This window comes from Natator depressus, chromosome 22 (genome assembly GCF_965152275.1).
Source record: "Natator depressus isolate rNatDep1 chromosome 22, rNatDep2.hap1, whole genome shotgun sequence".
NCBI lineage: Eukaryota > Metazoa > Chordata > Testudines > Cheloniidae > Natator > Natator depressus.
In genome coordinates, this window is record NC_134255.1 from 167039 (window position 1) to 181241 (window position 14203).

Genomic DNA, 14203 nt, shown 5'->3' on the forward strand with positions numbered 1-14203 from the left:
GAAGAGGGGTCTGTGGGAAGCAGTGGTGAGACCCCCAAACACATATTCTGGCCTCTCTCATTCACATCCCACTGCAGGCAATTAGCAAGGATTCGTGGCAGGATGACAACTAGCTCTTCAAGCCATGACTTTAGCATGATCTACCTGGACTTGTGTGGGGTCCTTCTTCATGCTTAGGGTGAACATGACATGAAGGGCAGCACGAAGGAGGTGGGTCTCCAGCTCTGGCTCCAGGGTGGGTGTCATGGTGCTGGCAAGAGAGAGAGGAGCCGGGATTAGACTGTGCAGTGCAGGGGTGGGACTGGCACCAACACGGACGTGAAACTTCAGGGAAATAAGCAGAGGCTGGCAAGAATGGAAACTGAGGCACCAAGCCAGGGAATGATAAGGCCAAGGTTTCCCAGACAGACAGTGGCAGGGCAGGAATAGCGCCTGTTCCCTGGACCCTGCTGCCCCTCCTGTATCTGATCCTGGGAGTCAGCCTCTCCCAAAAGCCATTGCACTGTTACTGGAATGAAAAGAACAGCCCAGCCAGGAGCGTGTGAACCTTCCCGCCACCTCTGCCAGAGAACTCACCCTCTGGAGGTGACCTGGGAGTGGGAGGGACAGTGACTCCCAGCCATGGACCTGAGCAGCACTGGGGTGAGGGGAACTGGGCAAGAGAGTCTCGGTACCTGAGGTTGCCCACAGCAATCAGGCAGTTGGCCAGGATGGCGCCGGGTGGAGAGTCATCAGGAAGCTCCTCAGTGAGCTCCTGTGAAACCCAAAGGAGACAAAGGAGCGTGTGAGATTCGGGCCTCACTGACACTTTCCAATGAGAAGATTACACAGCCAGCACCCCACCCAGCCAACAGGATCCCCCCACCTGCCTCCCACTCTTCCAATTCCTGCCCACTATTTCTCCCCTCTCTTCTCCCCTATCTTCACCCCAGCAATCCCTGCCCTCAGCTGCCCCTCCAGCACCAGCCATCCCCCAGCTGGCTCCAGCTGCCGGGCGCCGTGTCTTGCTCACCACAATCCTCTCCACCACAGCCACCTTGCAGCAGTGCGGCTCCAGTGTGTCCTGCCCTCTCTGGTGTGCAGCGAGACACGTGGGGCAGATGGCATGCAGGAACGTGAGCTGCTGGGCCTCATCCTGCACCCACCAGGAGTGGGGTTAGGCGGGAGAGAGCCAGTTAGCCAGGGACCTCCCTGCCCACACTCCCCCTTCTCAATGATGCCTTCAGCCCCCAACTCCTTCTAGACTCCATAGCAAAGAGACCCCCCCCAACCACTGTTTTGGGCTCCCTGGGAGGTGCCTCCCCCCCCCGTCCCGCCCAATGGAGCACCTTGGACCCAAGTGGCAGCATCTTGTGACAGTGGGGTTCACATGGCTCAGACCAGACACCTGGGCTGGGGACCTGCCCCCCATAGCGTTGGTCGAGGGCCAGGGCCCAGAGTGTTCACAGCTCCCTCTTCACCCCTCCCTGAGCCCAGGCTGGCTCCTCACCTGGAACAAAGCAGAAGTGTCCATCGGCCTGGCTGCTGCTCGAGTCCCAGGCGCTGCTGCTGTCCCATGGGGAGTGGGCCGAGCTGCTGGTGCTGGGACAGGGATCCTCCACCTCCTGCCCTGGGGAGGCTGGAAGGTCCTCAGTGAATGGGCAGGGCGATGCCTCGTGCTGGAAATCAGGGCTGGGCTCCTGCAGCCAATGCTGCCCACACAACATGCCCCAGAGCCACCCTGCCCGGCTCCGCTCCTGGGCTGGGTCCTGCCTGCCCAGCCGCATCCTGGGCCAGCTCCATTTTGGCCTGGCCACTGCCTCTCCCACCTCAGCATCTGCGCAGGGAGCGGGTTTCCTCTGCCAGAAGGCTGGGCACTTCCACCTCCTGGCCCGGCCGTGAGCTCGTTCCCCGCCAGTGGGGACGGAGGGGCCGCTCTGCTCCTGGGGCAGATGGCAGCTGCTTCCCTCAGGCTCTGGGGCCACCTGCAGAGCCTTCTTCCTGAGCACCCTCAGGAGCCGGGCCACCCTGGACCCGAGCGGGGAACAGCCGTGAGTCTGGGCTCAAGGCAGCCTCTCACTAACCAGCCTTTTTGGTCCCTCCCCATCCCTGCCCCAGCCAGAGCAGCTCCTTCCCCCTCTCCCCCCAAAGGGGTACAGGGAGTGCAAGCTACACACACTGGCAGAAGTTCATTGCATGATCTGCTCCCAACTTTCCCCCTCGTCATCCCTGGTGCTGCAATAACTGGGGAGTCTCCTCCTCTCGAGCACTGGGGTCAGTCACAAAGACCATCAGTTACTTTGGACAAGCAGCTCCCTCCTGCCACCACAGGCCACACTCCCATCTCCCCCCTCTGCCCCCACCCAGGCTAGAGCAGGAACAGAACCCAGGAGTCCGGACTTCTCCTGGGAAACCATTCCCCACTTCAAACCATTCCCCACTTCCCTCGGCATAGCAAGGTCAGGGTCTCGTTGTTTCCCCCCATTGGTTTCCATGCTCAGCAGCTCACAGTGTCAGGCCCAGCTCAGAGACTCTCAGCCTGCGGAACAGGCTCCCACAAGGGAAGGGCTGGGAGCCCCATTGCTGGGACCTTTCCAAACACACTGGAGATGGCTCTGGAGAATTCCCTCCCTGGTCTGAGAGCCAGAGACTCCTGGGGGCTGTTTGCAAATCCAATCTCCTTTGGGAGAGATTCTCTCCCCCTCTTTCTGCCTCTCCCCAGACAGACAGGGAATGCCACAGAGGAACCCTAATGCCACTCACTTGCTCTGGTGATGGAGCGATGGATGGAGGATGTTCATTGTCGTCCCTCACCCATCTCCTCACTCTCCAAGCCCGAGGCAGGCTGGAGAGGGTGGTGGTGACCTGAGGAGTTACCCCGCCCAGCCAGCAGGCAGGGTGATGACACTGGGCGATCGACTGGCTGTGAAAACAAGAGTCTGTCTTATTGCCAAGGGACAGAGAAACTCGGCCTGCAGCAGGGGGTGCAGTACACCGCGCTAGTGTGGAGGTGACAGAGCCTCCCGGATCCTGACATCCCAGCACTTTACACACCTTCCTGGAGCCTCCCAGCCCCCCCGGGCTGTAGGGACTGCGACCCCAACCCGACTGATGAGAAACAGGCCTGGGGAGGGGAAGCTATTGGCTCAGGGTCACACCAAGTGTCAGAGCCTGGGATGGGACCCAGCAGTCCTTATTTCCAGGCCCCTTCACTAACCACTGCTGCACACTCCCTCCCACAGCTGGCAATTACAACCAGGCCCTCGTGTCCGCTCCCCCTGCCTTTGAGAGGGAGTGTGCTCTGCTGGAGTGACTGGACCAGGGGACTGGGAGCCAGGACTCCTGAGTTCCATTGCTGGGTTCCCTATTGCTTCCATTGCTGGTTGTTTTTCCTTTTCCTGTGGGACTTTGGGCAAGTTGCTCCCCCTCTATGGCTCTGTCCCCAGCAGTCAAATGGGGATTGAATACTTTCCACGATTGGACAGTGCTGGGAGAATCCCGCAGCAAAAGCTGCTCTGACAGTGCCAAGCAGCATCTGCCCATTAAAGGTCGGAGCGCACTGCCTGGGAGGAGGAGTGTTCGGCTCTGGGGTTTCACTTCAGCCCAGTCTATAGAGAGGGGCCCAGTCATGGAGTTTGGCTCAAGAAGACCAAGTCTCCAATTTCCTAAGGGCTTTTTGAATTCCAGTCCTGTGCTCCAAAGTGCTTGGTGTCATTTGTATATTTTAGAAGCATACTTTCCACTCCATTTTCCAAATCATTAATGAACCCTACTACTAGATCGCATGCCCTGATTCTCATGGGTGACTTCAATTTTCCTGATATCTGCTGGGAGAGCAATACAGCGGTGCATAGACAATCCAGGAAGTTTTTGGAAAGCGTAGGGGACAATTTCCTGGCGCAAGTGCTAGGGGAGCCAACTAGGGGGGGCGCTTTTCTTGACCTGCTGCTCACAAACCGGGTAGAATTAGTGGGGGAAGCAAAAGTGGATGGGAATCTGGGAGGAGTGCCCCAGGGGTCGGTCCTGGGGCCGGTTTTGTTCAATATCTTCATAAATGATCTGGAGGATGGTGTGGATTGCACTCTCAGCAAATTTGCGGATGATACTAAACTGGGAGGAGTGGTAGATACGCTGGAGGGGAGGGATAGGATACAGAAGGACCTAGACAAATTGGAGGATTGGGCCAAAAGAAATCTGATGAGGTTCAATAAGGAGAAGTGCAGGGTCCTACACTTAGGATGGAAGAATCCCATGCACCGCTACAGACTAGGGACCGAATGGCTAGGCAGCAGTTCTGCGGAAAAGGACCTAGGGGTGACAGTGGACGAGAAGCTGGATATGAGTCAGCAGTGTGCCCTTGTTGCCAAGAAGGCCAATGGCATTTTGGGATGTATAAGTAGGGGCATAGCGAGCAGATCGAGGGACGTGATCGTTCCCCTCTATTCGACATTGGTGAGGCCTCATCTGGAGTACTGTGTCCAGTTTTGGGCCCCACACTACAAGAAGGATGTGGATAAATTGGAGAGAGTCCAGCGAAGGGCAACAAAAATGATTAGGGGTCTAGAGCACATGACTTCTGAGGAGAGGCTGAGGGAGCTGGGATTGTTTAGTCTGCAGAAGAGAAGAATGAGGGGGGATTTGATAGCTGCTTTCAACTACCTGAAAGGGGGTTCCAAAGAGGATGGCTCTAGACTGTTCTCAATGGTAGCAGATGACAGAACGAGGAGTAATGGTCTCAAGTTGCAATGGGGGAGGTTTAGATTGGATATTAGGAAAAACTTTTTCACTAAGAGGGTGGTGAAACACTGGAATGCGTTACCTAGGGAGGTGGTAGAATCTCCTTCCTTAGAGGTTTTTAAGGTCAGGCTTGACAAAGCCCTGGCTGGGATGATTTAACTGGGAATTGGTCCTGCTTCGAGCAGGGGGTTGGACTAGATGACCTTCTGGGGTCCCTTCCAACCCTGATATTCTATGATTCTATGATTCTATGAAAATATTGAATAGTACCAGACCCCGGACTGATCCCTGCCAGACCCACTAGGTGCACCCTCTCTGTTGGACAGCCAAACATGGAGAAGGGCTCTTGGAGGATGGGCTTTCAACCAGCTCTGCACCCACATTACACTAATTGCATCTAGACCACATTTCCCTAGTTTGCTTGTGAGAATGTCCTATGGGACTGTGTCAAAAGCCTTAGTAACACCAAGATCGATCACATCTACTCTTTACCCACCTCCACTAGGCCCGTAACCCTACTAAAGAAGGAAATAGGATTGGTTTGGAATGATGTGTTCTTGACAAATCTATGCTCACTAGTCCTAAGAACCGAATTATCCAGTAGGTGCTGACAAACTGATTGTTTAAGAATGTATTCCAGGATCTTTCCAGCTATGGAAGTGAAGCTAGCTAGTCTGTAAGTCCCAGGGTTCTCTTTGTTCCCCTTTTAAAGATAGGTCCTGTCTTGTTACTGGACGGGAAGATGTTCTTTTTCAGGGATCTCAGACGAGAACTGGGGCACAGCACCTGGTTCGTTAAGGCCACAAAACTAGAGGCAGGAACCTCTTCTCTCCTGCTGGCAAAAAACCCCAGGTACCTAAAAGGCAGGGACTCACATCCCTGAATGGGCTTTAAAAAAGGCAGTGGTTAAAAAATTTGGCCCTGACCATTTCTTGTTTCCACAGACTAGACACTTTAGCAAACTTTAGAATTCCTTGGTGCTAAACACCGTGAAACTCCCCTTTCTCCTTCCCAGAGGGCTTTAACGCCCTTTATCTCACTCAGGATCATGACTGCCCAGAGTTGGAGAATTGTCCCTGTTCTCATTGAACAGATGGGGAGGAGCTTGAGGTACAGAGAAGGGAAGTGACCTACCCAAGGGCCTACACAGCAAGGCGGTGGCAGAGCCAGAAAGAGAAGCCACCAGTCCTGACTCCTAACGGACAACAAACCCCCAAGAGGCAGGGATAGAGCCCAAGAATTGAGATGGTGGGAAATTTCATTGAAACCGTTTCTGTCAGAAAATCTCATTCAGACTAAACCAGTTTGTTCCTGGAAATCATAACAAGTGGGATGAGAGTTCTTTGCAAAAAGATTTTGTTGCCAAACAAAAGCATCTCCTCTTTGTCACAGTGTGTTAAATTGTCTCATCGCACACAAAGAGGAGATACTTAGATCTCAAAAATTAGATAAGAAAATACAAATAAAATAGACTATTTCAGCTATTCTATTATGTCATAATCTGATCTGAGTAAACGTGATAGGACACCTCATATTATGCACTACTCCTAGTGACACTCTCCAATGGATCCGCATCCTCCACCCACCGTGAGGTAGGTAAGAGTGGACCGTTATTATCCCTACTTGGAAGAGGGAGAAGTTAAGACTGAGAAAGGAGATTTGACTTGTCTTAGGTCATACAGCCAGTCAGTGGCAGAGTTGGGAATAGGACCCAAGTGCCCTGATTTTCAAACTAACCATCGGATCTTCAATTTCATACACTGAATGACCTGAATAAAGTGCTCTCAAATGAGCTCCAGACCAACAAGAGTGCACAGGAATTATTCAGCAAGTATTTGAGGAAAACTGGAATGTTCAAGAGAATCATGAACTGCTCAGAGACAATTAATGCAGAGAAGCAGCAAAATTCATCAACCATATGACTGGTTGTGACTTACTAACTTACTTGGTCTTAAAAGAGAACAACAAGGACCTGAGTCTCCTCCCTGTCAATAACCCCCTGCTCAGCCAATCAGGGTAGAGGCTGAGGACTGGAGGCTGAGAGTTCTCACCAGAGAGCCCAAAGGTCACTGGTGGGGATCACTGCCCGAGCACTATTTCAGCCCCACATTTTTGGGCGGACCTCCCACGACATGAGCTGCAGAGCACTCTCCCGTCACACACACCCCCCTCCTGGTGTTGGGAGGGGAAGAGGAGAAAGGAAGAAAAGATGCAAGAGAAGAAGAGAAAGGAGGGAGGGAAGGAGGAAAAGGTGAAATAAAACAGACAAACCCTCATGTCCCCAGTGATTCTAAGGGACAAAATTCTAGGTGCGGAATAAAATTCTGCCTCCTTAAGCTTGTGTTTCCCACGCCTAGAATTCGACTGTCACCAGACGGATCCGACTGAAGAGGTTTCAGCCCTGAGCAGGCTCTTACCTTCTCAACAGGGACGTCTGTTTTCTCATCAAATCAATGAAAGGAAAGGAGAAAAGTCGACAGAGGTTCCTCCTGGCGCTCACGGACGTGACCCCTGATCCCCTCTCAGTCCTCATGGAGAGACCTCGAGAAGGAGACTTCCCTGGCCCCTCCCCAACCTGCCTGGCTGATGTCAGCATCTGTCTGTGAGGTCACCACCTCCCCACCACCTTTGACCAATCGGCTGAGTTCCTGCAAAAGGCCTGTGTGATGTCACTGCCACCCCCCTCCCTTGCCGTGCTCATGTCCTGTCGCTGGCCAGACACTCTGGAGGTTGGAGCTGCTCCCTGGGGATCGCCCCACTCAATGAGGGTTCATTCTAGGAACAGCGCAGGATTGACTTTCTGTGGGCCTGGCACCAAACATATTTGTGGGCCCCCCTGGGGAATGAAGAGGCCGGGGCAAGAGTACAGCGGGCAGGGTGGATTTGATTTAAATCACTCGTCAGGAAGACTCCATTTAATCATGGTTTTCTACATAAAAGTGCATTCTTGTTGGTTGTTATAACCTTAATACGCATTCTTCACAACTCAGAGATCGATGTAAGTTTCATTTTTAGAAGGGAAACACTATAGATTTTTAAACCGTGATTTATTTTGAAAACTTTTCAGATGAGTTTTACAGCTATGTCACAAAATGAATGAGTGTTTGGTTATTTCATTTACCAAAGGTAACTGACGCAGATATTTATGAAGTTATTGGGAGGTGAACTCTCTCCAATTCAACAGGTTAATCATTAATATTTGGAGGATTTTCTTGGCAGGCTGTATTAGGAAGAGAACATCCCCAGACAGATATTTAAATTGCTTTATTTAGCTAAAACAACAATGTGAAGTATTCTGGATATTTTTCCTGAACAGCAAACATAATAGTTTAACAAAAAGCATATGTTTCTCACTTCTCACTTTTATCTCCAGACTTCTTTTCCTTGTCCAGATCTATTCTGCCCCCAACAATCTTCTATTCATTGAACTTTTTACTTTTAAAGAGAGGTAAGGGGTTGACCCTGTGTCCACAAATTTGCAGAGGGACAATAGAGTTGAGGTCTGTTACTTCTCACCTCTCTATATTATTTATTTATTTAAAACATTTTTGCTGTTAACAAGCACGTTACCTCTGGAGACACAAATCCACAGTTTGAGAACTGCAAAACTAAGCATCTCTGATGTACCTTAATTAAAACAATCTTTAGATATTTTTTCCTCAAAAATCCAATTTAAATTAAAAAAATCAGATTATTTGATTTTTTAAAAACGTCATTGATTTTTATCCACCCTCAAAGTTGGGCATGGGGACGGGGGGAAAGATTGGTCCCCAGCTGGAGTGAGGCAGGGGACAGGGGCAAGATGAGCACAGCGGCGGATGAAGGGAGGACTAGTCCCTGTTGACTGGAGCAAGGCAGGGGCTGAGTGCAAAAGCACAGTGGGGCAGGAGCTAGGGTTGGTCCTTAGAGCAAGAGAGGGGCCGGGGGTAAACTGCAAGACCAGCAGGACTGGGAAGGGGTTAAACAGGCTCCCGCCCACTCCTGCCCACATACGGTGGTTACATACCTTAGCCCTGGTTCTAGCCTATTCTCTTCGTCTTGCTCTGCACTGAGCTGAGGATGGGAGTGCACTGAGCACAGGGCTGGGTGTGAAGGAGAAGGCTGGGGGTTGGGGTGCAGGGTCTGAACAGGAGGTAGAATGAGGGAGGGGGCTCAGGGTTGGGGCAGGAGGTTGGGGGTGTGGAGCGCTTACCTGGGGCAGCTCCCATTCAGTGCCAGGGGTGCAGGTTGGTATGTGGGGGGGGGAGGGTGCAAGAGCTCCAGTTTGGTGCTCGGGGTGGGGTGGGGATGTGTGGGAGGTGCAGGTGTCAGGACTGGGTGTGTGTGAGGGGGGTGCCGGAGTCAGGGCTGGGGCGTGCAGGAGTCAGGGCAGCGGGCTGCGTGTGTGGGAGAGGGCTGCAGGGGTCAGGGCTGGGGAGGTGCGCTGGAGTCGTGGGGGTGCTCCCAGGCCCCTGCCCTGAGCAGTTCACAGGAGGGGGCTGGAGGGGGTATACCCCAATTCCACCCCCTTCCTCAAGGCCCTGTCTCTGCCTCTTCTCCACGTCCCCCTCCCTCTGCCCGGCACACTGCGGACGGGGGGCAGGGGGCGGAGGTGGGGCGAGTCCGCAGCGAGCTGCGGGGTGAGGCGGGAGCTTGGCTGCCGGCAGCCTCGGAGCAGCAGGACCGAGCCCGGGGCGCAGCCCCACCAAGCTTCTGCCCCGCAGGAGAGAGCGGGGGCAGAGAAGAGTTTCTGGGCCGGGGCCCCCCTACCCCAGACTCCCCCGCCCCCCATCTCCAGCAGTCTGGCCGCCCCCCCCCTTTTTTTTTTTGCGCTTGGGGCGACCCTGATTCGGGTGTGCCTGGGCCCACCCCATGCGCATGCCTCTGAAGCTAGCATTATTGTGTGATCCTTGAGAACCCCGGAGCTGTGCTGCCCCTGAGTAGTGTGAGCGGGAATTGTGCTTTTTCACACTGCTTGTGAACACATGGGAGTCCAGCTAGCCGGCTTTCAGCTCCCCCACTATAAAAAGTGATCAAGCCCTTCCTGTACCACAAACCCAGGGCCTTGAAGGGACGGGTCAGCGTGGAGAATTCAGGGCTTGCCAACAGGGGGACACTCAGCAAAATGAATTTTGATTAGTAGAAGGTGTGACTTGAAAGTGGATTAGTTAAATGGCATCGAACCCCTCACTAACCCCATCAAAGAACTGACCTTACATAGCGCATCAGAGCTCAAAGCTATTTCTTTATGTTTTTTGGGAGAAAGCTACATATTCCACAGTCCACACCCCTCTTCAAATGAGAGTTTTGGGGAGGTTGCAGAGAGGTTCCCTGTGCCTCTCTGGTGACTTGGCTTCTGGATTCTCCTGGTCTTTACCTTCTCCTGCTCCTGCAGTGTTGATTTTCTCTCCTTCACCATCCTGCAGCCGCCTCCTTCTCTTCCTGTTGAAATAGCAGCAGCAGTTGCTCTGGTATCTTAGACCTTGTCTACACTAGAACTGACTTCGGTATCACTTACGGCGCTCAGGGGGGTGAATAATCCACCCCCTGAGCGACGTAAGTGATCCCGATCGAAGCGCTGTTGAGGAGAGCGCTGTGTCGGCAGGAGAGCTTCTCCCGCTGACAGAGCTACGCCTCTCACGGCGAGTGGGGCAATTAAGCAGATGGGAGGAGCTTAGAGCATCTTCTAGTGTCGATGTAGGATTAGAGCTGAGTAGCTCAGTGTCTAGATAAACCCTTTACTATGACCAGAACTATGAACAGAAGCGAGGTAACAAACTTGCAACAACTCTGCAGGATGGTGTGGTCCCCACTTCACACTGTTTAGCTCTGTGCTCTTGGAAACCCCAAATACCATGAGACCCATGATAAAATCACGTGGTGGCAATACGGAGGCTGAGACTTTCAGAGCAGTCATGGGGATTTAGATCCATAATTACCTGAATTGAAGAAGTGCCTAGATGAGCAGTTCTCCACTGGATTTTTGCTCTGTCTGCCCATGCAGTCATAGCAATTTCACAGTGGCCACAGCGTGAGCAGCTACAATATTGCACTGACAGCATTGCAGTAGATTGATGAGGGCAGAGGCAGCACAGACGAGATGTCACTCATTGCATGACACTGGTACCCTGCTAGCAAGAAAAGCTACCTGGAGAGGAAATACGCAGGAGGAGCAAGCCTCCAATGCAGTTAATGGGCTGTCCTGGCCAGCTGTAGTCCCTGGGAGGGGAGCTAGGGTTGCAGATACCTTGTAGAGCTCCACTTGTTCTTCAGGCAAGCCCAGCTGGCTCCGTATTGCCCATGAGCTCATCCTACAGACCAATCCAATGGAGACAGCAAGAAAGGAGTAAAATGGGACCAAGGGCTACAGAATGGGGCAGCAGCAACAGGGACCAGAGCTACAGAATTCTGCAGTTTACAATATTTTATTTGGTTGCTTAAGTCTATAAAGAGAAAAATTGTAAATGACTGTCTAACAGTCCCCCCCTCCCCCAATAAAATCAATTAATGCATCTAACAGTGTTCAGTGAAGGTCCCATAGTCCTGAGGAAATGCCAAATCCTGGGGCAGGTTGCTGGGCCTCTCCTCTGCCCCTGCCCTTCCAGCAGTAGAACTGCTGCATGTTTTCAAGTGTCACAGGAGCCTCTTACCCTGTGAGCAGCTTCTTTTGAGAGGGGTCAAAGGCATTAAACCAGCCAGGGATTTTAAGGCCACTAGGCCGTTATCATCCAGTCCCGTGATTCCCAAACACATTTTTGCTTTAGTTGAACTTATGGCCACAGCAAACTCAACGCGGCTGCTGCTGTGACAGTTAAATTGTCCTGCGAGGGCTGGGGGGGGGAGGGGGGGTCAATGAGCAGAGGTGCATTGGGGCTCCTGCTCTGATCGGGGGCAGGCTCCAGTCTAGAGTTTCTGCTGAAGTATTTTTTAGAACAGCTTGTGAAGGGCTGCTCAGAGCTTCAGCTGGGTGCGCTTTGGTTGTCGACTGTAAGAGCATTTCTTGAGATTTGATCCTGGGAACCACACGGATACATTTCAGGTCTTACGCTCAGCATCCCCCTGCTAACCTTTGTCGTGTCAATCTCACTTTCCTACTTGTAAATCCTTTTCTTGTCACTGCGGCCCCTAGGGTTGGCTGCAGGATAAAGTGGCACTTGTGTAATTTAAACCAGTGTTTACACGTGCATTCTCTTCCTCCCAACACACTACTTTGCACCAGAGCCAACCTCACCTCCAGGCTGTTCCCCCACCCCACCCAAACTCTCTGCTACCTCCCCTGGGGCAGATGCTTCTGCCTCCCTACCTCTCCTATATGTCCCCTCCTGTCAGCTTCTCAGTGGGGATGGCACAAGTCTCACACGCACCCCCAGTCCCCACTACTGACCAAAGGCACCCCTGGCCCACACTTGCTACAACCTCAGCACCCCTTTACCCCCCTCCCTATGGACCCAGCTCCCTCCAGGTCCCTCCTCCCCCAATGGCTGCAGTGCCCTCCCCACCACACTGCTCCCACCTGCCTTGCTCCAATCCCTACAGCCCCAGCCCCTTCTGGCTCCAATCACCTCAGCACAAACCTGCTCCCTGAGGTCCCCCCACAAGCTCCCCAGCAATGGCTGTGGAAGGTGGGGGGTCCCTCTTGGCAACCGCACACCCACAGCATCTCCCTAAGCAACAACCCCCTCAGACTCTCCAATGCCCCCCCCAACCTCCCTTGCAATGGCCATGGTGCTGTCTGGGCTCCCCTCCCCCATCATAGCCTTCAGTGTCCTCATTCCCAGCCCCTCCTCAAGGACCCTGGTGCTGCTGTCCAGCCCCCTGCCAGTCACTATAGCCCTGGGGCACCTCACAGGAGCCACTGGATCCCAGACCTTGACCCCCCAGAACCTGGTCGTGGCACTCTGGGCCCTGCTAGCTATGGAGTCCTCCCCCAAAGCCCACCAGACAATTCTGTGACCCCCCACACCACAGCCTCCGCATCCCACTTAGTCAGGCTCCCAGATCCCCCCACCGCAAATAGCCTCAGCCCCCCCAACTGCTACCACATACTCCCCTTCACTGCAGCCCCCCCTTAACTGCCAGTCTCCCTTCCCCCAGTTCCTCCCTCATCACACACCCCTGGGGTGTCCCTTCAGCCCCACCCCCCAGAATTACACATGGAGCACACCCCTTCCCCCGCCCCCAAAGGCCAGGCCCGGCCTTCTGTCCACAGCCACCCCCCACTCCGCTCTAGCTCCCCCGTGTCGGAACCGGACCGTCGCCCCAGGTCCAGGGGGGAGAGCAGCCGGGAGAGGGCTGCCGCAGCCACTTCCGGTGCCTCAGACCCCGTCCCCCGTCCCTTTGATTTCTTCATGACAACATGTTATTAATGGTTGGTTTCAGAGTAACAGCCGTGTTAGTCTGTATTCGCAAAAAGAAAAGGAGGACTTGTGGCACCTTAGAGACTAACCAATTTATTTGAGCATGAGCTTTCGTGAGCTACAGCTCACTTCATCAGATGCATACTGTGGAAATTGCAGAAGACATTATATACACAGACACCATGAAACAATACCTCCTCCCACCCCACTCTCCTGCTGGTAATAGCTTATCTAAAGTGATCATCAAGTTGGGCCATTTCCAGCACAAATCCAGGTTTTCTCACCCTCCGCCCCCCCACAGGCAAACTCACTCTCTTGCTGGTAATAGCCCATCCAAAGTGACCACTCTCTTCACAATGTGTATGACAATCAAGGTGGGCCATTTCCTGCAGAAATCCAGGTTCTCTCACCCCCTCACCCCCCTCCAAAAACCACACACACAAACTCACTCTCCTGCTGGTAATAGCCTATCCAAAGTGACCACTCTCCTTACAACCTGCATGAAAATCAAAGTGGACCATTTCCAGCACAAATCCAGGTTTTCTCACTCCCCCACCCCCATACACACACAAACTCACTCTCCTGCTGGTAATACCTCATCCGAAGTGACCACTCCCCCTACAATGTGCATGATAATCAAGGTGGGCCATTTCCAGCACAAATCTAGGTTTTCTCACCCCCACCCCCACACACACACACAAACTCACTCTCCTGCTGGCAATAGCTCATCCAAACTGACCACTCTCCCCACACTGTACATGACAATCCAAGTTTAACCAGAACATCGGGGGGGGCGGGGGGGAGGAAAAAACAAGGGGAAATAGGCTACCTTGCATAATGACTTAGTGGCTAAGTCATTATGCAAGGTAGCCTATTTCCCCTTGTTTTTTCCTCCCCCCGACGTTCTGGTTAAACTTGGATTTATGCTGGAAGTGGCCCACCTTGATTGTCATGCACAGTGTGGGGAGAGTGGTCAGTTTGGATGAGCTATTGCCAGCAGGAGAGTGAGTTTGTGTGTGTGTGGGGGGGGTGTGTGTGTGAGAAAACCTAGATTTGTGCTGGAAATGGCCCACTTTGATTTCCATGCAGGTTGTAAGGAGAGTGGTCACTTTGGATAGGCTATTACCAGCAGGAGAGTGAGTTTGTGTGTG

At 53.1% G+C, this 14203-nt stretch overlaps 1 long non-coding RNA gene across 1 annotated transcript; it reads right to left on the minus strand.

Annotated features, from left to right (window-relative positions):
- Positions 1-226: 226 nt before the first annotated feature.
- Positions 227-1132, minus strand: LOC141975995 (uncharacterized). The gene is made up of 3 exons (XR_012636044.1): positions 1013-1132; positions 675-754; positions 227-250 (listed from the first exon to the last, which is right to left on the minus strand). It is a non-coding gene; the product is annotated as an uncharacterized LOC141975995 (long non-coding RNA).
- Between the last annotated feature and the right edge of the window lie 13071 nt (positions 1133-14203).